We start from the raw sequence: 26,778 nt of genomic DNA on the forward strand, positions 1-26,778 counted from the left end.
CTTATTAATGTACAACAAGTAATCTATAGGAAAGTAGTAATACCAAGAACGAATATATGTATAAGAACGTTGAACAAAAGGCATCGCTTGGGCCATGATTTAATCGGTTACAGAATAACTCTGCCCTAAAATCCGCGTGCAGCGCGCGCTTGAACTAGAAACGGTTTTAATTTGATCGTTCAACGTTCTTATACATATATACGTTCTTGGTAATACAAACACATGGACAACTATAAAGGTTGTAATTGTTAAGGGATAGGTTTAAGTTTGCCGCAAAGGAGGAAGAATACTAGTATAATAATAAAAATGGGTAACAAGGGGTGAGATACAATGGCCATGTAATGGTAAAATACAAATGTGTAGACATAGGGGGGAATTTACAGTGGAGAAAAACCACTATGACAAAAGTTTCTGGACACTTCGTTTTTCAAATGTTTCAAAAACCGTTCACAGTAGGAAGTCGATTAATACCTTTTTGGAAAGTTTAGAAAACGGAGAAACTTTCTGCTATTTTAAATTTTTAAGTATTCGACCGAGGTCTAATAAACCGAAATATCGCCTTTTCAACCAATAGAAATTTGTTACACTCTTGCACGTGACAAACACAAGCGCTTTAATAGGTACAGGACTACAGGGCCCTCATTCCCCGGGCGGAAGCAGCTCTGTAGTGAGTTCCCCAACATCCGGCCCGAGAGCATTACCCCCAAAATCACGAATGATATTCTGTGACCCAATTAGTCGGCCACCAAGACGATATTAGAAGTGAGCAAGTTACTGTTCATATAGTGCTTGTTGAAATAATGGAAAGTTTTCACCTGTAGGGTAAGAAACAATAGGCCTTTCCATAAAATAACGTGACCTCCTTGTTTCCTGTTTTTTTCCACACTTCTACAATGCTTCCCCAGCTCTCCCACTAAAGAAAACTAGTGAATTTGTTCATAGGTTTGACTGCACAATCTCAAGAACATGCTGGGAATCTGTAGCGAATTTATGGAAAAACCTGTTGTTCCCTTTAAACTAGGTAGCCTTTTTGACATATTGACAGATTTTAAAAAATTACATTTTTGTACATGAGGTACTAGCTTTAATACCCTGCTTCACCCGGGGTCTTAGTTTTATTGAATTAGATCTGATTTGTACGTAAAAAAGGTAAACGCTGTAGCAATAACGCAACACGCGTTGCAAAAACGTAACACGCGTAGCAAAAACGTAACGCAACCTCCCCTTCTACGAAGTCCCTTTCTTTCACACTAACTCCCTTTCTACGAATTTCACACTAACCCGTTAAAAAAGTTTTAAGGTTGGGAGATAAGGGAAGCAACGGGGTGAAAGTCCAAAGTCGAGTAAAATAAAATTGAATTATGAGTAAAATTGAATTAGCCATGTCAGATATTTGGAATTAAGCGCGTTTAGTTAGATACAGGCCCTGAACATTGAGTTAAAATTTCAAAGCTAACTGTTCTCGAGATTTTAGGAACCTACAAATAAATAAATAAAAGGACCAACTTTAAGACTTATAGCATATGTAACATAATTACTCATAAGTATGCCACTGTACCTTTATTCCATTCAAAAATCTTCACTAATGGTTTGTTTCACCACGAACCAGGAAAAAGGTGGACTACGTTAGATTTTAACCTTTTTATTCATCCTAGCAATTTCGGGAGTCACGCTATTGGCTAGTAACATATTTATTTAAGCCAATGTAAAACCACTAAATTGAGAAGGAATTTTTTGCGTCGGAATTTTAGTCAGCCCAATAGGTGGTTTTTTTTCGCCTGTTCTGGGTTTTTGAGAAGGTTAAAAAGTGTAGCCATATGACGTCATTTTACTTCAATTCTGTCTTGACGAAAAAAACGAGTTGGAGTAGGAAGGGAGTAGTTAAAGGTTAAAGGTTATTTACAAAAAGATTCCCGTCATATTTTCGTGCAACGAAATTTAAGCAGACGACAAAACTAGATTACTCCCTCTACACCTCCTTTCGAGGAGGAGTAAAAAGTGTAACCCTAATACTCCGGAACAAGCGAACAAAATTCGGGACAGGGAAAATCTTAACCCGAGAACAGGCGAATAAAACGTCTTAGGGTAAAAAGTTTACACTTTTTGTCCCCGGACAAGCGAAAAAAAACCACCTAATGTAGCTTTATTGAAATTTATAAACTCGCTCGGTTTGTGCGGATGAAGTTAAATTATGAGTAATTTAGAAAAATAAAAGGTTGGCGAAAATGACCAATAAGTGATCACTTTCCGAAAATGGAACAAGTCGTCGAAGTGGAATATTCCACCAGCGTTATTAAAATCCATATCAAGCCTAGAAGAGTTAGGCCTAGGCTCAAAAGAATCTGCAAAGACTCCAACCTTGGATGAAAAATATATATATATTATATTTTTCATCCAAGCTCCAACCTGCGCCAGAAAAGCTCAACCTGAATTTCAACTATTTTTTACAATAAACCTGCTTCTTTTATTTGACAATGCAAATTTATTTTAGAACGTGAGTCTCCGAGAACTTCATTAATTTGCAAATTAATTACATTAACAGAACTTGACACTATATTGTAGTTCATTTTAGCTCCTAAGCCTTGGTTGTTCAAAGCAGTTTGTTTACTAAAATAATGGCCGTCGGTTTATCAGACGTAGAGCTAATTATACGGCATTTGAGATTCGATGACGCCATATATGACATCAAATATTACGTAGGGTACGGATGACGCAATATCTGTGAAACAAACCGTTAGTGAAGAAATAGAGCTAGTGGCATACTTATGAGTAATTATGTTACATATGCTTATAGTTATAGATAAATTGCGTAAATATGGTTCTTCTTTTTTACATAGGGAAAGGCTATGGTAGATAGCGCATGCTCAGTCGTTCTTTTTATCTATAAGATAATATCTAATTAAACAATATATATTTACCAATATTTGTCTCTTTTTTAACTTTTGTAAAAAACAGTATAGTTGGAAAATTAAATTGAACGCTTTTCCTTGTTTCATTGTTAAAACTATAAAAACAAGTGCCAACAACTAGCAGACGATAATATTTTCTTAAGTTCGAACTATTTCCGCTAGATGTCTATATTGTATTCAGTTCAATGGTTTAACGTTGCTCAGCCTACCTACTCAGTCTACCCCAAAATTTCCTCTCCATAATTTCCATCCTCCGAGGTTTTCCAAGGTGGATTTCATACCGCGCGGATACCTTACTCTTCTTGGTGTAGCCACGTTGTGCAATTTCATTCAGATGTCAGCGTCACCTGGCTGTCGTACTTAACTAATTAGCGCGGCAAATTTAAACTTCTTCTGTTATAATTACAAAAAAAAAACAACTCGTTTTCTCGTTCTGTAAATAAATCAAATAAAAAACTCAACCGAAAGTAGCATAAGACCCTACTTTTGCTCAACCCAGTGAGGTTATATATGCCACCAAGAACCTATATATGTATAAGAACGTTGAACCAAAGGCGTCGCTTGGGCCATGACTTAATCGGTTTCAGAATAACTCCGCCCTAAAATCCGCGTGCAGCGCGCGCTTGAACTAAAACGGTTTTAACCTTTAGTGCGCGCCACGTGCGGTTTTTTGGGCGGAGTTATTCTGTAACCGATTAAATCAAGGCACCGGGCGCCAATTTGATCGTTCAACGTTCTTATACATATATACGTTCTTGATGCCACTAACATATTCCCGCGCTATTTGTTGTTTTTCGTCTGCTAGTAATTTGAATTTTCGCGTCTTGGTCTGCCATTTTGCCAAAACATCTAAAAGGAAAACGCAAAAATTTGCTCCGATCTCGATCTCGATCCGTTGATCTGTCGAAATCTGCAGATCGGTTTTGGACGATCTCGGAGCACCCGAGAGCGGGAAGTGGAACACGCCAAACTTGATCGGAGCAGATCAGAGCGCTCGAGAGCAGTCAAATGGAAATCGCTATAGCTGATGATTATTAATAAATCACATTCACATTTATCATTGTACTGTAACATGTTCGGTGGTAGAGCACTAGCTTGACAAGCAGGAGGGCCTGAGTTTAGATCTCGGTCGCCGTATTTGATTTTATTCAATAGACAAGTGGCAACATTTAAATCGAACACAAAGTCCCGTTGTATTTAAATAAGAACCAAAATGTAAAACTGTTTTAACTATTAACATACGCGTTCGCTTAAGCTGAATTTATAATTTTCACTTATGCTTAATAATGTAGATGGCTCTGTGGTATAACACTCGCCTGTCAAGCAGGAGGGCCCAGGCTCCAACCCCAAAATTCGGCCGAAATAGTGCCATTTGGATGCTAAGGTGTTAAATGTAGCCCTTAGCGCTTGGCCCGTCCCAAGATTCAATAAATAGAAGTTGGAGAGTAGAAACTCCGTACATGCCCAAGTCAAACCCACGTCGCAACACAAACACGAATTCTGAATTAAGATGTTTTAAAACAATAAACACTTTTCCATAATTCAAGAAACTGCAAACGCGTTTTTTATTACACTTTGCCCCGGTACTGCGTACAACAGGCAGACACACACAAACAAACAGATACGGTGATTGTAAAACCCTACAGAGGTAAAAACTAGATCGAATGCCAAAGTTTTACTGGGAGCAATTCACAAGACAAACTGCATTACGGGCTTCGTCGCCGTTTAGCGTCCACTTGCTAACGCGTCACACGTAGCCTTTGACAGCGCCTCGCTAGGGGGAGATTTTCTTCTTGTGATAACGACACTCCGTTACTAGCTCAGTAAAATATTCCATAAAGTGACAAACTTGTGGAAAATATTATGGACTCATGATAATACTTAAATAACATCCCTCCTTCTGGTAGGCTAGAGGTGGAGTTCGTAGTGTGGAAACCAAGGGCTGTTGTGGGAAGGCCGCATGGAGAATGATCGAACTACAACACCATCTGTTAAAAAGTGTACTAAATATTAACTAAAATTTCTTAAAATTAAAATTAAAATAAAGGTAAAATTCAAACATTTAATAATTAAATCTTTTTTTAGAAGAAAAAGATATTACTTCTTTAAAATTGTATAAAATGTAGGTATAACAAAATGAGAAGAACCCCCAACTTGTCCAAATGATAAATTGGTCGTAAAACTATTGACAGGTGCTTGGCGAAATTGAAGAAAGGGTTTCGGGAATATCGGGAGAGGCTTCGCGACTTCTCGGGCCGTCCGGGCATGGTACTATTGTATTAAGTCAAAGTGGCGTACCTTTCGCGGGACGATTGATACACCGCGCGTTGGTTATCTCGCTTGGATAATGGTTTCGGAGAAAGTCATCTCTCCTTTTATGACCGAAAGCTTTTTGCTTCAGGCATGTCATAGTTTAAGGAGTTTAGGAAAGGCAGTTGGGAATAGACAAAAAGTTCCGTTGAGATTTTAAATTTGTATTCTTGAGGACAGAGAAAAAAGAACTCCATCCTCACTTCGCATTTGGAGCTCTTTCAGAGCAGAACATTTTTTCGTAAAAATAAAATAGTTTTTTGTTACGAAGTCAAATTATTACATTAAAATTTAAGTTAGCCCACAAATTGGGAACATTAATTAAATCCCGCTTATTATTAGTATTTAAAATTAGTTTACTCGCAAACTTAATCTCCCAGCATTAAATTAATTATAAAGGAATTGAATCCAGACGTTTGGACTTTTCTTTATGGTGCCGAAACCCGGGACTGGTTGAGTTGTGAATGAACAGACAGCGGTAGTATTACAAGAAAAAAGATATCGAATATTAATATTAAGAAGATGGAGGCGGAAACAGATGTAGCCAGAGCCATAGCTGATGCCACAGCGAAGGCCGCGGAAAACGCCAAAGGAAAAAATGAAAGATATCTAAGAGCTAAAGCTATAAGGAAAACCATGAGAACGACAATTACAAATTATTTGAAGGTAGTTGCGGATTATTTAAGCGATGATTTGATAGACATCGAGACATTAGAAGATGCGCTATCCATATTAATTAAAAAGGAAGAGGATCATCGCCTATCGGAAAGGGATGCTGAGGCATTGACGGACGACGAGAAAACATTGGAAACCGAGACGTTGAATAAAGAGCGTTACAAGGAGGAAATATTCGCGAGCAAATTAAAGATCGGTAGAAGAATTAAAGCCGCGCGAGGAGGATCGTCCAGCGTAACGGACATATTATCGGAAGCGTCGGGAGCTAGTATTCACGGGCATATTAACAATAATAACTCTGCGGGTAGTGTTTCGAGGAAATCTCATACCAAACTGCCTAAGCTTGCTATACAGAAGTTCGATGGAGATATCACCAAATTTCATAGTTTTTGGAACCAATTCACCGTCGCTGTGGACTCGCAGGACCTGGACAAGGTAGACAAATTTAGTTATTTGGAAATGTATTTAGAGGGGGAGGCAAAATCAGTAATTTCTGGCATATACGCTTCGGATGACACTTACGACGAAGTTGTATCAATATTAAAAAATCGATTCGGTCGTAGGGATTTAGTCATTCACACCCACATGAATAAGCTTTTAAGCATAGAGCCCGTTCGAAAGTCTAGCGATCTCAAGGCCTTGCGAAAATTATTCGACACAGTCGAACTTAATATTAGAAGTTTAAAATCATTAGGACAAAACATTCACTCCAATGGTAGTTTTTTATGCCCTGCCCTGCTGCGAAGTTTACCCGAAGATATTCGCCTAGAATTTAGTAAAGAACGCGATACCGACCAAGATTGGGACGTCCATAATTTAATCGAGTTCCTGAGGAAGGATTTGCAAAGTCGAGAAAGATCAAAATTATTAAGCGCGCCCACGGAAAACGATAAACGAGAAGGAGCCTCTTCCCAAGATAGGTCAAAGCGGTTTCCTGGAAAAATAGATAAAAATAAAACTTATACTCCCTCGGCTTACTCCCTAGCTACTAATGTAGAAAGGGCCACGGCCAGTAAAATATACTGTATATTCTGCGATAATACCGTACACGCTACTTTTCATTGCGTAAAATTAACATTAGAGCAAAAAAGAAAATTCATTAGAGAAAATCGAAGATGTTTTAAATGTTTGAGATTAGGGCACGATAGCAAAAGCTGCCATGCAAGAATAATGGCATGCCGAGCATGTGGAGTGAAACATAACTTTGCTATATGCGAATTAAACGAAGCGAACAAAACGAAAAAAGAATCTGATGAAACGGCCCCCAAGGAAAAGGTAGACGTAAACTCGACATCCACCGGGCAAGGCCTGATCAGCGCGCGGAAAACTCTACTTCAAACCGCTATGATTAAGATTGAAAACCCCGTAACTTCAGAAGTATTGGAAGAAGAAGTAAGATGTCTTTTCGACGCGGGTAGTGAAGTTAGCTTCGTAAAAGAAGAATACTCTAGAAGAATGAATTTGCCCGTAGTTGAAGAATTAGGATTGACAGTAAATAACTTTGGCAACGAATTTCCGAAGGAAATGCGGAGGCGCGTAGTTAGAGTAACCCTTCAGAACAAACGTTATCCAGGATTAAAAATTGAAATTATAGCTATGGAAGTACCTTTCTTGTGTAATTTAACGACTACCAAACATTGCGGAAAAATGGAAGAAATTATGAAAGAGAAGGGCCGAGAAATGGCAGACGAACCAAGTTTAGCCAATAAAAATATTTCCAGTATTAGCGTATTAGTTGGAGAAGATTACTATTGGAACGTAGTAAAAGGTATAGAAAGGTACGGAAGATTTGTAGCTCTGGATACCTTGTTTGGATGGGTGATTCAGGGTCCACAAAGGGGTAAAAACTCAAGTGCGCAAAATTTTAGCGTCACGGCAATGATTACTGGAGTAGAAGAAGGAGAGATTAATAAAATTATGAAAAGTTTCTGGGAATTGGAATCATTAGGGATTAAAAGCGAGGAACAAAATTTAGCGCCAACCCACGAAGAAGTAATCAAAAAATTCAATGAAGAAATCGAATTCAGGGAGGGAAGGTATTACGTAAAATTCCCATGGAACGTGGATAAAACTGTTCTGCCTAACAATCTAACCCTCGCCTTAAAAAGATTCAAACCTCTTCTGAAGAAATTCCATAAAGATCCTAAATATTTATCGGAGTACAAAAAGATAATTGACGATCAATTAGCTCTTGGTATCGTGGAAGTTGTCCCGAGAGAAAAGGAAGATACACCTGGAGCGTTCTATTTACCGCACCAAGGTGTGAAGAGAGAAATTAGCGCAACTACAAAATTACGCGTAGTAATGGACGGATCAGCGAGTCAATACGGATCTCCGTCGCTTAACAACTGTATGAGTTCTGGCCCCAATCTAAACCCAGACTTATTGCTTTTATTACTAAGATTCCGAAACCACCAAGTAGCCATTATGGCAGATATTGAAAAGGCTTTCTTACAAGTCGGTCTAGTGGAAGAAGAACGGGACTCGGTGAAATTTCTTTGGGTAAAGGAGGATTTAAATGGAAAAATTAAAGAGGAGGATTACCAAATATTGCGAATGGCAAGAGTTCCTTTCGGAGTTACAGCGAGCCCCTATTTATTAGCAGCCACGATCAAATATCACATAAAGCAATACGAGGGAAGCCACAGTTCAGCGGTAAGCGCTCTAAATAGAGATCTATATTATGACGATTTGGTGAGCGGAGCCAGCGACGTAAAAAAAGCGTTTGAACTCTCCGCTGGAGTTACCGAAATCATGAATAAAGCCAGCATGAGATTCCGAAAGTGGGAAACCAACTCGGACGAATTGAGAAAAATTTGGGGAAATAAAAGACAAGAAGCGGGTGAAATTACATTATTTGAAAGCGGTACCAACCGCGAAAATTTAAAGGTACTGGGCTTGAGATGGAACGCGAAAGCGGATCTGTTTTCTTTCGATCTATCAAATTTGATCGCGATGATGTCGGAAATGAAAAATACTAAAAGGCAAGTTTTAAGTGTAGTAGCGCAGATTTTCGATCCGATGGGAATGCTATCTCCGATTACAATTAGAGCTAAAATTATATTTCAAATGTTATGGGAACGTGGGTTAAAATGGGACGACGAACTTCCTCCAGACGTGGGAGAGTTATTTACCAAATGGAGAAGAGAACTACCCCAAATTAGAAGAATTAAATTGCCGCGTTGCATTTTCCATTGCCCAGAAGACGAAATTAGCGAATTTGAATTACACAGTTTCTCCGATGCGAGCACTAAGGCATACGCATCCATTGTTTACGTTCGTTACGTAACAAAATCTGGAATTATTGGAGTATCTTTCGTGGTTTCCAAGGCAAAGGTGGCTCCCATCAAACCAATTACATTGCCAAGGCTGGAGCTGTTAGGATGCTTGCTAGGAGCGAGACTCATTAATTACGTAAGGGACAATTTCTATAAAACCGGCATCGCCGCCTTTTTATGGACCGATTCATCAATTGCTATGCATTGGATAAAGGGCTCATCTAAAGAATGGAAGCCTTTCGTTTCCAATCGAACCGCCGAAATTCAAAAGATAACCGACCCTCAAAATTGGAGCCACTGCTCGGGAGCCGAAAATCCAGCAGATTTGCCCTCAAGGGGAACAAGCGCCGAAGAACTCTCAGCGTGTAAGCTATTTTGGGAGGGGCCCGTTTGGCTAAAAAAGCCGAAATCGCAGTGGCCCGAGAAAAGATTCGAAGAAAGGAGAGTACCCGTCGAAGTCGGGGTGGAGAGAAAAAAGGTAGTCCTGGTAGAAGAATGCGAAACTAAAATCAGTATAGTCAACATTCTAGATTTGAACATATATTATTCATTAGACAAGGCGATTAGAATCACGGTATACGTATTGCGAGCTTTCGGTAAAAATAAGGAAGTAGTAACCGATGGACAAAACGCCAATATTTTACACACAAAATGGGGTCATAAAATTATGCCACCGACAGCTGCGGAATTAAATAAAGCTGAGACTATTTGGATTAAAGCAACACAATTAGAAGATTTTAAAAGAGAAATTAGTGATTTACAATTAAAAAAGACAATTTTAGCTACATCAAAGATTGCAACTTTGCACCCTCAGCTCGACGAAGAAGGAGTATTAAGAGTAGGAGGCCGTTTGACAGAATCAGAGCTAACTTATGGCGAAAAGCATCCTATAATTATGGCAAAAACCAATCGCTTCTCCGAATTAATCTTAATGAGAAGCCACCTGAAAACACTGCACGGAGGAGTGCAAGAAACTATTACGCAAACCAGAGAAAAATTCTGGATTGTTTCTGGTAGGCAATTAGCAAAAAACGTAATTAGCAGTTGCATAAAGTGCAGAAAAATAAAAGCAAAGCCTCGCGTAGCACCAGTAGCTCCTCTTCCTGCGGATCGAATGAGAGAATCGAAACCGTTTGAAATTATTGGAATAGATTTCGCGGGACCATTATTCATACGCAAAACTAATGGCCCGCCAGAAAAAGCCTACATTTTCCTCGTGACATGCGCAGTCACTAGGGCTATTCATTTAGAATTAGTATCATCGTTAAGAACGGAAGAGTTTCTCTTGGCATTCCGTAGAGTAGTAGCGAGAAGGGGCATTCCATCGGTAGTCTATACCGACAATGCAAAAACATTTCACAAAGCGAACAAGGACTTAAAATTAATTTGGAAATGCTTAGATAGCGCAGAACTAAAACAACATTTTGGAGTGAATGGCATTACGTGGAAATTTATAGCCGAACGTGCAGCTTGGTGGGGGGGTTGGTGGGAGCGATTAGTACGCTCTACCAAAACCACTTTAAAAAAAGTATTAAGTAGAGCCTCATTAACATACGAGGAAATGGAGACGACACTAGCCTAAACTGAGGCAGTGATCAACTCCAGACCCTTAACCTACGTCTATAACGATATAAACGAACCCATCCCTCTCACACCTGCTGAATTCTTGATTGGGAAAAGAATTACCTGCCTCCCTTCTCAGAAATTTCCAAATGACAAATTACCAGCTACTCGTGTCGAATTAACTAAACGTTTAAAATACCGACAACAATTAATTCAAAACCTTTGGAAACGATTTCGACACGAGTACTTGATGGAGCTAAGATCGGCCCATCACGCCGCGACCGTAAAGGAAAATAGATTAATTGAAATTGGTGACGTCATGCTTGTTCATGAGATTAAACTACCTAAACAGGTATGGAAACTCGGTGTAGTCACTAAAATCTTTTACGGCCGCGACAAAAAGGTGCGGAAATGTCAATTAAGAATGGCGAACCGTAGCGAGATAATCAGGCCAGTACAATTGCTCTACGCGCTTGAAATCAAAAATGATAAAAACAATTAAATAGCGCAACTGAACTATTGAAATACTATTGCAGTATTTCGGGGGGAGTGTTAAAAAGTGTACTAAATATTAACTAAAATTTCTTAAAATTAAAATTAAAATAAAGGTAAAATTCAAACATTTAATAATTAAATCTTTTTTTAGAAGAAAAAGATATTACTTCTTTAAAATTGTATAAAATGTAGGTATAACAAAATGAGAAGAACCCCCAACTTGTCCAAATGATAAATTGGTCGTAAAACTATTGACAGGTGCTTGGCGAAATTGAAGAAAGGGTTTCGGGAATATCGGGAGAGGCTTCGCGACTTCTCGGGCCGTCCGGGCATGGTACTATTGTATTAAGTCAAAGTGGCGTACCTTTCGCGGGACGATTGATACACCGCGCGTTGGTTATCTCGCTTGGATAATGGTTTCGGAGAAAGTCATCTCTCCTTTTATGACCGAAAGCTTTTTGCTTCAGGCATGTCATAGTTTAAGGAGTTTAGGAAAGGCAGTTGGGAATAGACAAAAAGTTCCGTTGAGATTTTAAATTTGTATTCTTGAGGACAGAGAAAAAAGAACTCCATCCTCACTTCGCATTTGGAGCTCTTTCAGAGCAGAACATTTTTTCGTAAAAATAAAATAGTTTTTTGTTACGAAGTCAAATTATTACATTAAAATTTAAGTTAGCCCACAAATTGGGAACATTAATTAAATCCCGCTTATTATTAGTATTTAAAATTAGTTTACTCGCAAACTTAATCTCCCAGCATTAAATTAATTATAAAGGAATTGAATCCAGACGTTTGGACTTTTCTTTACCATCGAAGGTGGCATATCTAGAGATGGTGAAATCGAGTAATTTAGTGAGGTCATCTTCTAACTTTTGTGAAATTGGTGCACCTCCCGAGAAGAGTTTAACCAATCCTTGGATAATCTCTCTAAGGAGGGCCTTAAAGTTATCAAATCCTAAAATGCCGACCTGAGGGAAGACACCTCCTGTGTTTGTTCATTCCCTAGCTGGTGGAGCATGAGACGAGAGGCATCTCAACCCGACAAGATGCGGGGCTGGACGGGCAGCCTGGGCGTAACTGTGAATCTGCGATGTTTCGCCAGCTCTGGGACCTCGTGGAAAGGCACTGTTATTATTGCTCTTACAGTTGATGCGCTTAATTGGGGCGATTGTTGCATTCATTGGTTCTATCGAAGACGTGGTCTTTGCCACATTGTGTCAATATTTGATAAACAGGTGCGCCTGAGATGTCAATTCACCCTATATCACCGGTAGTTTCATCATAAATGCTAGCGTCCACAGTCCGGACGGTTGACCCCGCAGCGGGTCCATTAAGTTGACCCGCGACTTCATCGAATCTAGTAGTTAAACACCCTATCATGTTGCACCCATATTGCACCGTTAATGCCGAATTTTGCACCGCAACAGTTTAGTAGCAATTAAAATAATTAAGTTTCGCGGGCCAAGTTAATGCAACCCGCGAGTTTTTGGTTATTACACATTAAACGAGCCTATCTTATTGCACCCAAAATGCACTAAAATGCACCACCAACGTTTTAATTTTGCACCATGTGGTTCTCGGGATATTTAAATTTCAATTATCGCGGGCCAAGTTAATGCAGCCCGCGAGTTTTTGGTTATTACATATTAAACGAGCCTATCTTATTGCACCCAAAATGCACTAAAATGCACCACCAACGTTTTAATTTTGCACCATGTGGTTCTCGGGATATTTAAATTTCAATTATCGCGGGCCAAGTTAATGCAGCCCGCGACTTCTGGTTTTTTTAATGTTTCACTAACCTATCATGTTGCACCCATAATGCACCATAAGGCACCACAAAAAGTTTAATTTTGCACCATACGGTTCTCGAGATATTAAAATTTTAAAATTTTGGGAAATTTGAAATTTAATAGCTCGCGGGCCAAGTTAATGCAGCCCGCGACTTCTGGTTTTTTTAATGTTTCACTAACCTATAATGTTGCACCCATAATGCACCATAAGGCACCACAAAAAATTTAATTTTGCACCATACGGTTCTCGAGATATTAAAATTTTAAAATTTTGGGAAATTTGAAATTTAATAGCTCGCGGGCCAAGTTAATGCAGCCCGCGACTTCTGCATTTTTAATGTTTCACTAACTTATCATGTTGCACCCATAATGCACCATAAGGCACCACAAAAATTTTAATTTTGCACCATACGGTTCTCGAGTTATTCAAATTTTATTAAATAAAATTTTTATAACATTAAGGACTTAATTTAGTATGAAATAAATTTTATAATCTTAAAAAAACTCGACGTTTTAATTATCTAAATTCTAAAACCATGGATTGTAGGTTTCATCATCAATATGAAATAAGATGCAGTTTAACTATGAATAAAAAAGCATTTACTCTATAACTGAAAATTATACATCATTATATGCTAACAAACCTCCAATTGTAAGTTATGTTGTTTAATGTGTACGTTATCCTAGGAATGGATAATATATTTGATTAAAAATTGGGGACAACGAAAAATTACACAAGAAAAATATTTATTTTTTAAAACTTATCAAGGTATATAAGTTTTTTTTATAAGTATATAGTTTCTTCAATATGGATTATATATAGATAAAATATATCCTGTAATATTTAATATTTAAAAATATATATTATAAGTAAACAAAAAATAAAAATAAAACTTTCAGAATGAACGCTATAGTTATAATCTCAATATTATATACACCTAATTGTTTGTGAATGTACGAATGACGTTTATGCAGATATTTTATTGGTCGCTGAGTATAGCTAGGTCGCGGATTATATTAAAAATTATATGGAATAGTAGAAGAGTTGGGCAGTAATGTTTTCTCGACCACTGTAATTTTCTCTTTTATTTTTAAGTCATCGTGTAGCTCCCACTTATCATTTATCGTATCAAATGATTATTATATGCCAATAACACTTGCAATTGTAACTTATAATGATAAATGTGTACGTTCGCTTAAGCTAATATATTTGATTAAAAATTGGGGAAAACGAAGTATAAAAGTAAAGAAGAAAAATATTTATTTTTATATGAACTACTAAATACCGCTAAATATGTGGTTTTTTGAAAATACATATTATTTTTTTAATTTTTTAGCGAAATATAAAACATTTCTTAAAATTAGTTTTTCAACAATTTAATTCGACCAATATTACAGTAGAATGCGTTATTTCATTGTTAAACAAGGAAGGTTTAATTTTATTGTACAGCTGATCTTCGAACCCGGCCACCTGAATTAAAAGGCTTCAAAAGTCGCTTGATGACTTAGGCCTAAGGTGGTGCCTTGGGTATTAGCCTAGCTGATTTAAGTGAAGTCCGTTCTATGTTATTGCAGCTTTAAGCACAAAACCAATTAACCAATTTAGGAATATATGTGCTGAAATTCCTTAGCCCAGATAAAGTAACGTTTTGAAAATAGAGGAGCGCATCGAAGCCTTTTAGCGCCCCGGTGATAATTACCAGCTATCCATTCCCGCCTAGTGAGTAGTGCCATTTGCGACTGTAGGGGAATTTCATTTTTCCGTGGATGTTGCCTTTGCCCTATACTAAAAGATTTTGGCGTAGAGAACCAAAGATATGTTTATAGATAATCGATAAATTCAATGTAATTAAATAAAAAAGAAGCCGAGCAGAACTTATAGGTATCTATATAAGTTCGAACTGTCTCTAACACTCTATAGCTAAATGATACGGAGGGCAACCTATAGAGGGCAAAGCCGATGCAGATGTTGAGAAACGTAGAAATAGTAACCCCAAATTAATATTTATGTCGGGAAATAACTTCGATTTAAAATTGGATAAAATACAAAACGTTTAATGACCAAATGGAGCATACATCTGTCTGTCTCGACAGTCAAACCACTACTAACAAAAAATACAGAATATTATTGAGTCTTCTGCGCGACTCTAAAAACAAAAAAGTTCTCACGCCTAGAGTCGGGGGGGGGGGGGGTTAAAGTTCAAATTTCCAAAACAGGGGATAGCTCTAAAAAATCAAAGGTCCGAAGTCGGTGAAGCGATTCCGTTTGGAGGTCCGCAAAACAAAATACGAGTTTAAAAGAAAAATATAACATAACTAGCCAAGAAGCCCGCCCTATGGGCAGGCCTTCAGCTAGTTGTTTGTTTCTATGTGCATTAATTAATCATATAAAGTTATTTGTTGTATTGGAACTCGTATCTTCCTCGTCCCAAAATCTATAGTAGAACCACCCCAACAAGTCTCTCCCCCCTTTTCCCACGCGATAATTTCCGTGGTGCCCTTTTTCACCCCCGCAAGACCCCCTACCCCTTTAAGCCCCTGTATCCAATGGCTGATTTGTCCCTCTCCCCAAACGCCAGAATAAGAGGGGAAAATAAAGTAACCTATCGAGAGAAAGGATATACCCTAAAAAAATAAACGTGTACCAATTAAAAAATAAGTACCTTCATATAAGAAGCGCCATGAACCTTGATGAACCTCTTTAAACCACATTTAAAAATGTTTAGTTGCGGATCCTTACAGCTTGCCCGTACACCCACGTAAATCCATTTCATCGTTTTATTAAAAAAAATAATAATTAATGTAACCGAGAAACCACCTTGAACTTTATACCGTGCGGTCTTCGTTTGCCCAATGATTCTTTATTTTTAAAAGGATGGGAAGTGATGGCGCTTTCGCGCCGGGAAGAAAAGCTCCACGCTCTTCCAGCCAGGCCGTTTATACAGGGTAAGGTTAGCTACTTTTTCTCGTTAGCACGGAGTCGGTTAGCGCCGTTTTCGGGTGACTTTGCGACCTCCCTGTAGACCTCCCTGGTGAAACTGGGTGGCTGGTGTCCCTAGATGTTGAGTAAAGGCTCGGCAAATAAATGTCTGCCGACGCACTGAATGTTGGTAAAACTGGGTTGCTGGTGTTTTAGCCGCTTTTGCTCGTTAGCAAGGAGACGATTTGCGTCGTTTTCGGGTGACTTTGCGTCCTCCCCACTTCTTTTCTTTTCTGCATATCCAAGCCACTTTCGCTCGTTGTATCGGAAACGTTTTGCATCATGTGCGCGAACCTTTTCGTTCGCCTCTCTCTGAGCGTTAGCAGGGAGCCCCTGAAAGTGGGCCGACTTAACCAGGCTAACGAATACGTTTCGTTTCTTCGTTGATAGTACCCAAACTATGTTGCATGGCTGTACCGTGCGCGTTGCAAATTGTTTTCCGATGTTTTAACGGAAATTTCCCGCTTCTCGCTTCTTCGTCGATAGCACCCGGATGTTGTGGCACGTGGTCGCCACCCCCCTTCTTTAACACATATTTGTGGTGTCCCTCCGTTCTTTAAGCGGTATGGACTTTGTGCCGGTTGGGGTAGAAAAATCAGAGACAGAAAGAGAACGGGATATGGTTGTCCGCAAATCCCCAGTCCGATCCGCAGACCGCACCGTCAGCGGCGCCTTGCGATTCAGGGGCGAGGGAGAAAATTGAAGGGCGAAAAGGCCTATGTGATACGAAAAGAGAACGGAATATGGTTGTCCGCAATTCCCCAGTCCGATCCGCAGACCGCACCGTCAGCGGGGCCTCGCTTTTCAGGGGCGAGGGAGAAAACCACCGGGCGAAACGAAAAGGCCTTAGAGTTTTATTATATAGATATTTATTTTTGGTTTTTTAATTTCCAACAGCAGATGCTCCATACAATAACAAAAACAAAATAAAAATAGATTTTAGCGGGTTGGTGTCAACAAAGGGACGAAAGGTCGTCGGATTACAAGACTACGATCTTAAACGAGGGGGAAACACGAAGGGTAAATTTTCAAAGCAAACTGCTACAGTTTTCCTACCTACAGAGCAATTATAGACTTAAATTTTGAGGAACGACTATGGCGTTCTTTTACACGAAGGGGGTGTGGAATATTTCGAACCCTATTGAGTTTCAAAGGTCGTCACGAGGCTCGTAATGCTGTGGTCACTTTTTAGCCATTCGGAACTGTGTATTTGTTGAAATCACTCGCTTCTCTATATGGGTAGTCGCGAATGTTGGAATTAGGATAACCATAAGGTTAGCAAATATGGCGGGTAGGAGACAAAAAAATATTGAGCTTATTGAACGGCTAAAGATATCCTTAAAAGAGCATAAAAATGAATTTATTATCGTAACTTTGTAACCGGTAAATCTTTCAAAATTTTAAAAGAAATAAGCGGAGAGTTGGAAGGTGCGTTTTCATCAGGTGCGCTTTATACAATTGTAAAAAAAACCGGTACAATGTGTGGGATGTGCTTGATATTTCGAATTCTAGAGGTGGTTCGGATCCTGAAATTGATTCGGATAAAAGTGATGAAGATAAAGGTGGTGATGAAACTGAAGACTCATCCAAAATGTCAACTGGTGGCTCCACGGGAAATGAGGTAAATGATGATACCCGTTTTAGTCAATCCAAGATAACTTTATCTCCGGAGGAGTACGCGAAAATGACCCCCGAAATTGTTACTTACGGCAAAACACAAAAAAACCAAAGACACATTTTCAAGCCAGGTTCTTGGTCAAATATAATATATGGACGTTTTTACGAACATACTCGCCTAGGTTGCACTTTAGTTTTTAAACGCGCAACTATTGCCAAAAGGGCGAATTATTATTCAAAAATTAGAGGTACCTGCAAAGAATGTGCCTCAGTTTTTACCGGAGTCATTGAAACCGAACCGTGCGCTAACGCGGAAGTTGAAATAATTTGCGAATATAAAGGACCTTATACTGAACCCCATACGCGTGGCTTAAAAAGAAATCTTTCCGGCGAAGCCAGGTCGGATTTAGTAAAACGTATGGTGGACACTGGTATGGCGCCGAGCATGGTGCGAAAACTTCAGGCGCAAAAACAAATGGAATTCGGAGATCCAGAGCCCAGCAACTTGTTTTCACCTAATGTTTTAAGAGTCGCGAAACATCAAGAATTAAGAGGAAAACAATTGCATTCTAATCCCGTGGAGGCCATTTTGAAAATGATGGTCAAACACCCATTCCGCGACGTGATAAGACATATTGCTCATTTTAAATTCCGGGTCTTTTATTGGTCGTCATCCCAAATCCATTTATGCCGAGCGTATTTAAAAAACAACTCGGGCAATGCCAAAGTATCCATCGACGCAACAGGAGGATTGGTGAAGAGATTAATAAGACCGTGGGGAGAAAAAAGCGGTCATATTTTTCTCTACGAAATTACCGTCTTGGAGTCATCTTCCAGTTCACAGTACCCTGTGTGCCACATGCTTTCCGAGAGCCACGATTCAGAATCCATTTACTGTTGGCTTTCTGCTTGGCTGAGAACAGGTGCAGTCGCTCCCAATGAAGTAGTCACCGACATGTCTTTGGCCTTACTTTACGCTGTGACGAAAGCCTTCGCGAAGGAGTTTTCATTAAACGAGTACCTCGTTAAATGTTGGAAGATTCTGTTCCCCGTTGCGTCGTCGGATGTTCCAGAAAAGCCGCCGTGTTACATTAGATGTGACGTGGCTCATGTAATAAAAGAAATGACTCAATTTCCAAGTCTTAAAAACATCATCCGAAGAACAAGGCAATTTTACTTGCGAGCGCTGGGACAGGCCTTGCAATGTGAAAGCGTGCGAGACTTGGAACATATATTAAAGGCTATAATCACCGTTTGTCTTAGTGAAACAGAGGGAAATAACGCGGCTTCCACTAGGCCAACTATATGTGAAATTCGTAAACATTGGTTAATTCGCCGTATAGCCACTGGCTTAAATGAGAAGTCTTGGGAGGACATGTTGGAAAATGAAGAACCATTGGAATCGGAGTATTACTCAAGAGCTATAGATGAGCCCGACTTACTGTCGCCATTTCAAGGATGGATAAGAAGGATAGTAAGCGATTGTGTAGCCGAACTGGAGCGTTCAGATCAAGTTGGTGATCGAGGAAACCAACAAGTTCTGCCAAATCTAGTCAAAGATATAAAAAAATTATCTCGCCTAATTCCTTTGTGGACGGCAATTATGAAACCACATTTCCCATCAGCCTCTAATATAGGGAGTAGCGCGGCCGTTGAAAGCAGTTTCAATGATGTAAAAAATAGGGTGTTTGCCCATCGCAAATTACCATTAAGAATAGACGATTTCATAGAAACACACATTTTGGCAAACGAGGGGCAATCCAAATTAATTGCAGCCAAAACAAATCTTACAGGTAAATATTTTAAATTTTTATTTTGATACTATAGTTACTTTATTCTGAGGCATTTTAATCTGTCGTTACAGCCACACCAAGTACTGAGAATACAACGTTAACACCTAAAAAAAATATCAAATCAAATCTTAGTGGTAAATATTATTGTTTCCGGTTATGATACTATAGTTAATTTATTATGGGGCATTGTATTTGTCGTTATAGCCAAACTTAGTACAGATAATACAACGTTAACCCCTAGCTCAACTGCTATTTGTTTCTATTGTGAGGTAAAAAAAAATTAAAACTTATTTTCTCTTCTTTGCGATTTTAGTGATTATTAATTATTTCAATAATTAAAACGTTTAGGCACCTCTCTCTCTAATAAGGGACTCGAATCCCGAGAAAAATGTTTGCGAAAACTGTTTGGCAACCGTAGAAAGAATAGCAGCCCTCGAAAAGAACTCAGGTTATTACATAACCACTTAAATATTTAACCTCAAAATTAGTAAACTATTTTAATATTAAGTATTAACTATTTATATGAAGTAGCAAATCGAAATACCGATAAAAGCAATATATCGTAATCGTAGTTTTATGAAACTTAACAGCAAATGAAAATACAATTAACAACGAAGAAGCTGAGAAAAAAGTGGACGAAAACTGCTTAGTTTGCGCGATGGGGAATTACCCTACAGGAGCACACACATGTATTTATTGCAAGGTAAATGCAAACATATTAAAACACTTTTAAGTTGGTCGCATTGGGGGGGGGGGGACTTTTCAAATTTAACCGCCACGTAGTAAACAAGATGCCGCGACATTTTGTTGCGCACAGTGGCCCCTTAAAGGCCTAGGTTTTATTCTGCCTGTCCCCCTTTAAAATAACTTGCCTGAAAAGCAAATACCCTGATGGTGGGCCAACATGTTCAGCGGTTGGCCTACCACCAGGGTATTTGCTTTTCAGGCAAGTTAATTTAAGGGGAACAGGCAGAAGCAAACCTAGGCCTTTAAGCAACATTTTATTAATTTTATCGATTCTGTGTGTCGTATAGGTAGCTGTACATATAATTGAAGGCTGCAGTTACCCCTTGGAGGGCGAAGAAGAGGGTTTTGGAGAAAAGAGAATTTGCAAACTATGCGCAAAAAAGTCCAAATGGGATCAAAATAATTTGTCAGAACAATCAGAAAAAGAAAACTGGAGGAAACAGGGAATCTCGCCACCTAATAAACGTCCCAGGTCTTCATACTTAGAACCTCACAGTGAACTGAGTAGAACGGATTGGAGCAAATCTACGGGAGCCCTAATTCCGATAGGACTTCTGAAGAACAGCAGTAGGCACGACTTGCAATCAGTTAAAATAAAAAAAGAAATCATTTCTATCAGCAACACTTGCGCTTACGATAGTTTGGCCCAATTGATTTGCGTAGCCTTTTGCGATAGCGATGTCATTAAACAATGTATAGAGAATTCCGATATTCCATTTTTAAAGTTTGCAAAAACAATGGTACAAAAAGGAATATCTTCACATGTGTACAAACAAAGAGCCTCCATCCTACGAGACGTGTATGAGGTGAATGTAGTCAAGCCCTACGATAGGTTTACAATGGTTAAATTTTCTTGCGAAATATCCGCGTCCGAGTTAACAAAAATACTTCTACGAAACGAAAGTTGTTTTTCAGATGAAAATATTTGTACGAATGCGGATTGTTCAACAAAGGAACTGTACAAAAATAGACAAGTTTTAACTGTAGAGTGTTCTACTTCAAACATATCTAAAATATCTACGATTATAGAGGAAACATTTAATGACAGTTCTTTAGTCGAATGTCTTCATTGCAAAACGGTTCGAAAGATTAATTTAAGTAGACCAAGTAACCATTTCTTCGTAGAGCCGACCAATTTTTCTGCACGATTAAATTGCGAAACGGATATGCAAATAAATTTAAAGGGCATACCTACAAACCTAAGAATTTTTGAGAAACAATTTAACCTTCGCGGAGTAATTGGTTTTGTAGGCCCTAATGAAAACAAGATAGTAGGGCATTATATGTGCTACGCATTCAGAATGTACGATAAATGGGAGCTATACGATGACTTAAAAAAGAAAAAAGAAAATTGCAGTGGTCGAGAAAACATTACGGCCCAACTCTTCTACTATTCCATATAATTTTTAATATAATCCGCGACCTAGCTATACTCAGCGACCAATAAAATATCTGCATAAACGTCATTCGTACATTCACAAACAATTAGGTGTATATAATATTGAGATTATAACTATAGCGTTCATTCTGAAAGTTTTATTTTTATTTTTTGTTTACTTATAATATATATTTTTAAATATTAAATATTACAGGATATATTTTATCTATATATAATCCATATTGAAGAAACTATATACTTATAAAAAAAACTTATATACCTTGATAAGTTTTAAAAAATAAATATTTCTCTTGTGTAATTTTTCGTTGTCCCCAATTTTTAATCAAATATATTATCCATTCCTAGGATAACGTACACATTAAACAACATAACTTACAATTGGAGGTTTGTTAGCATATAATGATGTATAATTTTCAGTTATAGAGTAAATGCTTTTTTATTCATAGTTAAACTGCATCTTATTTCATATTGATGATGAAACCTACAATCCATGGTTTTAGAATTTAGATAATTAAAACGTCGAGTTTTTTTAAGATTATAAAATTTATTTCATACTAAATTAAGTCCTTAATGTTATAAAAATTTTATTTAATAAAATTTGAATAACTCGAGAACCGTATGGTGCAAAATTAAAATTTTAAAATTTGAATAACTCGAGAACCGTATGGTGCAAAATTAAAATTTTAAAATTTGAATATCTCGAGAACCGTATGGTGCAAAATTAAAATTTTTGTGGTGCCTTATGGTGCATTATGGGTGCAACATGATAGGTTTGTGAAACATTAAAAATGCAGAAGTCGCGGGCTGCATTAACTTGGCCCGCGAGCTATTAAATTTCAAATTTCCCAAAATTTTAAAATTTTAATATCTCGAGAACCGTATGGTGCAAAATTAAAATTTTTGTGGTGCCTTATGGTGCATTATGGGTGCAACATGATAGGTTAGTGAAACATTAAAAATGTAGAAGTCGTGGGCTGCATTAACTTGGCCCGCGAGCTATTAAATTTCAAATTTCCCAAAATTTTAAAATTTTAATATCTCGAGAACCGTATGGTGCAAAATTAAACTTTTTGTGGTGCCTTATGGTGCATTATGGGTGCAACATGATAGGTTAGTGAAACATTAAAAATGCAGAAGTCGCGGGCTGCATTAACTTGGCCCGCGAGCTATTAAATTTCAAATTTCCCAAAATTTTAAAATTTTAATATCTCGAGAACCGTATGGTGCAAAATTAAACTTTTTGTGGTGTGCCTTATGGTGCATTATGGGTGCAACATGATAGGTTAGTGAAACATTAAAAAAACCAGAAGTCGCGGGCTGCATTAACTTGGCCCGCGATAATTGAAATTTAAATATCCCGAGAACCACATGGTGCAAAATTAAAACGTTGGTGGTGCATTTTAGTGCATTTTGGGTGCAATAAGATAGGCTCGTTTAATGTGTAATAACCAAAAACTCGCGGGCTGCATTAACTTGGCCCGCGATAATTGAAATTTAAATATCCCGAGAACCACATGGTGCAAAATTAAAACGTTGGTGGTGCATTTTAGTGCATTTTGGGTGCAATAACATAGGCTCGTTTAATGTGTAATAACCAAAAACTCGCGGGTTGCATTAACTTGGCCCGCGAAACTTAATTATTTTAATTGCTACTAAACTGTTGCGGTGCAAAATTCGGCATTAACGGTGCAAAATGGTGCAATATGGGTGCAACATGATAGGGTATTTAACTACTAGATTCGATGAAGTCGCGGGCCAACTTAATGGACCCCGAAGCAGCCATGCTCGAGCTCGCTCGGCTATTCTCTCTCTCTCTCTCTCAGTCCCTTTCTCCGGGCAGCACACAATGAAGACGCATTAAAAACACTTCCTTTCAATTAACAACGATTACCATGAATTCTTGCGATTACTTAATAGCTGAACACCATGACATAACAGTATAATACGGTCCTAGCTAAAGCAGGCGCAGATTTCATGTTAAGCAAATAGGCGCTTAAATAAAACATCTTCAAGTAATATTTAAGAGAGCCAGGACCTGCAAGTTACTGTTAATATTCCTATTTGCACATTCAATGTTTCACTTAAATTTTAATGTTGTTTCTTGTGAATTTTTATAACAAAAATCTATGTGCTACCAAAAGTAAATAGGGGGAGAAGGTCTATGACTGCCTTCAGATTTTACCTTCCACCATGCTGGACACCCTTTTTGAAGAGCTAGTGATCACGTGATATTTCTAGCCAATAAGGATAGCACATTACGCGCGAAGTAGTGCATTTGTGGTATTCCGTTCCGCGCTCAAGATGAAAATTTTGAATTTTATTCCCTGGCAACCATGTCACCGCCTCGCGATTTCAAATAGTATCTCTGTCAAATGCTAACCATTATTTCCTTCGATAACGGTTGATTTAAATTAATAATTACTATATCAATTGCAAAATAAACAAAAAAGCTCGTAGCTATAGCTATTATTTCAGTTAAACTTGCAATTTGTTAGGCCTTAACATCGTAGATTTACCAATTAGTCCCGATCTCCGCTCTTAGATGGCACCACGCTCTCCACGATTTAATTGAGTGTTATTCTAGTTACGGTTTATTACTTTTCAAAAGTCGCGTTATTATTTTTAAAATGTCGCATTTTAGTTTCTATCATATATCTACTTTATTTAGGAACTAAATTAACCAAATTATCGAAAGCAAAAGTTTAATATTCACGTATTTTATAGAGAACTATTTTTCATCGTGGCGGAGTACAACCGATACCTTTGTGTCCCTGTAAAGAGGCGAGGGGGAAGTCATTTCCGAAGCCCAAAAATTTTACCCCTCAAATAAGACGTCGTGCGGTTTGACCCAAATGACAGACTTTCTCCCCCTATTTACTTTTGGTGCTATGTGTAAGGTAACGGCAGCAAAACAATAATGTTTAATCATAACAAGTTGGCAAGCCAAAATATACCTCTCCTCGGAAGAATTGTCCCTAGTGGTATTAATTTCTCGAGATAACCCTTAAAGATATATCTCCGCAATTTAGAGTTATTTGTTAAAAATATTAACCCATTTCTATCCCGCCCGGTATAAAATTTTAATTATAATTAAAATAATTGAGACGAAACGACCAATTTTAATTTATTCAGAATATCATAAGTTAAGTAGTTACAACAGTAAGTTAGACGTACTATAACAATGCACAATTGAATTAAACCCTTTTACAGAACAGGTTTATCAGTTAAATATAATACGAAGCAAATTTTAATGAAATATCTACAGAGGCTTTTTGGAATTACTCGCTTACGAAATACTTGCCGCATCTTTAACGCTCATTTTATTTCAACACTCGCCCTTGATGAAGATACCGTAGATATCTGGTAGTGGACGACTCGTTCACTTCCTGTTGACGTTGTGACGCATACCACATGAAAAAGACCAATGCCGTCCAATTTCCAATATCATATAATGACTCGCACACCCAAGAAATCATTGACTGCGTTAGAAATCATAGATATCCAAATATCCACACCAAATGTATTTACAAGAAGCAAAAACCTTACCATCAACAAAGCACAGAGAGCCACTTGACTAACCGCCAGCTTTTAAAGCAATTAACGTTAAATTATCTCCTTTGAATTAACAGAACTATATATAGGTCGTTAAGAAAGTGGACCACCCACAGGGTCTACCCTTTAACCCTCTAATCTCGGCTGACTGCGCTAAAACAAGATTTAACCTTTAAAAAATACCAGATTAGGCCTTCATAAATTCATTAATAAAAAAAGACTTTATTACCTATTATGCTTACGATGCCTGTCTTAATTTCAGTGAATCTAAGCAGCTATCGGTGGTTCTGTGGTAGAGCGCTCGACTGCCAAGCCGAATGGTCTGGGTTCGAAACCTGGGTGGTGCATTTGTTTTTAATCAATAGAGAAACGCTAAATTAGAATTTCAATAATTTCAATTTCAATTCTATTTCAATTAAACCAAAATTTCGTACTCTATTAAATACGCTTCCGATAAAGCTGAAGGTCTAATTTTCAATAAGGCGTAACAAGTGTCGGTGGTTCTGTGGTAGAACGTCCGCCTGTCAATCAGGAGGTCTCGGGTTCAAATCCCGCCCGATGCGATCGCAAATTGATACTAAGACGAATACCGTGTACAACTGGTGGAAACCCTGCCATTGGACGTTGAGAGGTAGCATTACACTCAGCACTCGGTCCGTCCCAAAGTCATTAAGAAGAAGTTGGAGAGAAAACGCCCATATAAACACAACAGACTCAACATGCACATCCATCAGAACACAAACACAACAAATTCAACACTCACAACCTACGCATAAACATTACAAAAACCGTAATACACCAAACCGTCACGACGGTGAGCGGAAAAACACCATCCAAACCAAACCGCAAATGCATCCGTTAACGCTCACCGTCACACGGTGGTTTTGCCAACCTTTTGAGAAACTGCGTACGCAGTGATTACACTTTGCACCGAAAATGCGAACGCGTTCGCAGTCCTGACAGACAGACACACCCACAGACCCACCCACAGACCCACCCACAGACCCACAGACAGACACGGTCGTTGTATAACCCCTCCTTGGGGACTTTGTCCCCTCGGAGAGGTAAAAATTAAAATTGTTTGCCATTGTCAGAATTATAATATAATACAGTCGGCTAAGATATAACCATAACTAAAATCTAAATACGACGGATACTTTAGGGTACAAAACCTTCTACTCAAATTTTAAAATTGCAAGCCCCATCTCGTTATATTATATAATTCGAACCATGTTTAGTTTTTCCAAGCAGTACAGGAGTAACAGGACCATGTGTTCTTCTACATAACCTTTACTATGTATTCGTAGGTGCAGCTGGCCACGGTGACGGGGGCTGCTGGCTAAAATATTTAAAATCGGCGCGATTGAGAATAGTGATACGCAGGCTTCGAAACAAGGTTTATATCTAAACTGGTCTATTTGGCCAGTGACTCCCAACCATAGATATAAGCATAAGCCTATCAACCCTAATAAGTTTGAAACGCGCATAGCGCCCTTGGTACCCCCACTGGACGGGTGAAAAAGAAGAAATCAGGCGATAGTATCGGCACCTGGAAGACTTGTAAATAGCGGCAGTCCATGCGTCAAAAACCCCTGAAAAAAATCACGGGACTCCTAAAATAATGTCTTTAGAAGGGGGTAAAGAGTCCACGGGACTCCCTGAAATTA

The 26,778-nt window shown here is 38.4% G+C and overlaps 1 protein-coding gene across 1 annotated transcript in view; it reads right to left on the bottom strand.

The window, feature by feature from the left end:
* Positions 1–26,778, bottom strand: part of Dtd (D-aminoacyl-tRNA deacylase) — a 68,889-nt gene that overhangs the window by 29,090 nt on the left and 13,021 nt on the right. The window lies entirely within an intron of this gene.

This window comes from Leiobunum rupestre, chromosome 7 (assembly GCF_980474605.1).
Source record: "Leiobunum rupestre chromosome 7, qqLeiRupe1.1.hap1, whole genome shotgun sequence".
Lineage (NCBI taxonomy): Eukaryota > Metazoa > Arthropoda > Arachnida > Opiliones > Sclerosomatidae > Leiobunum > Leiobunum rupestre.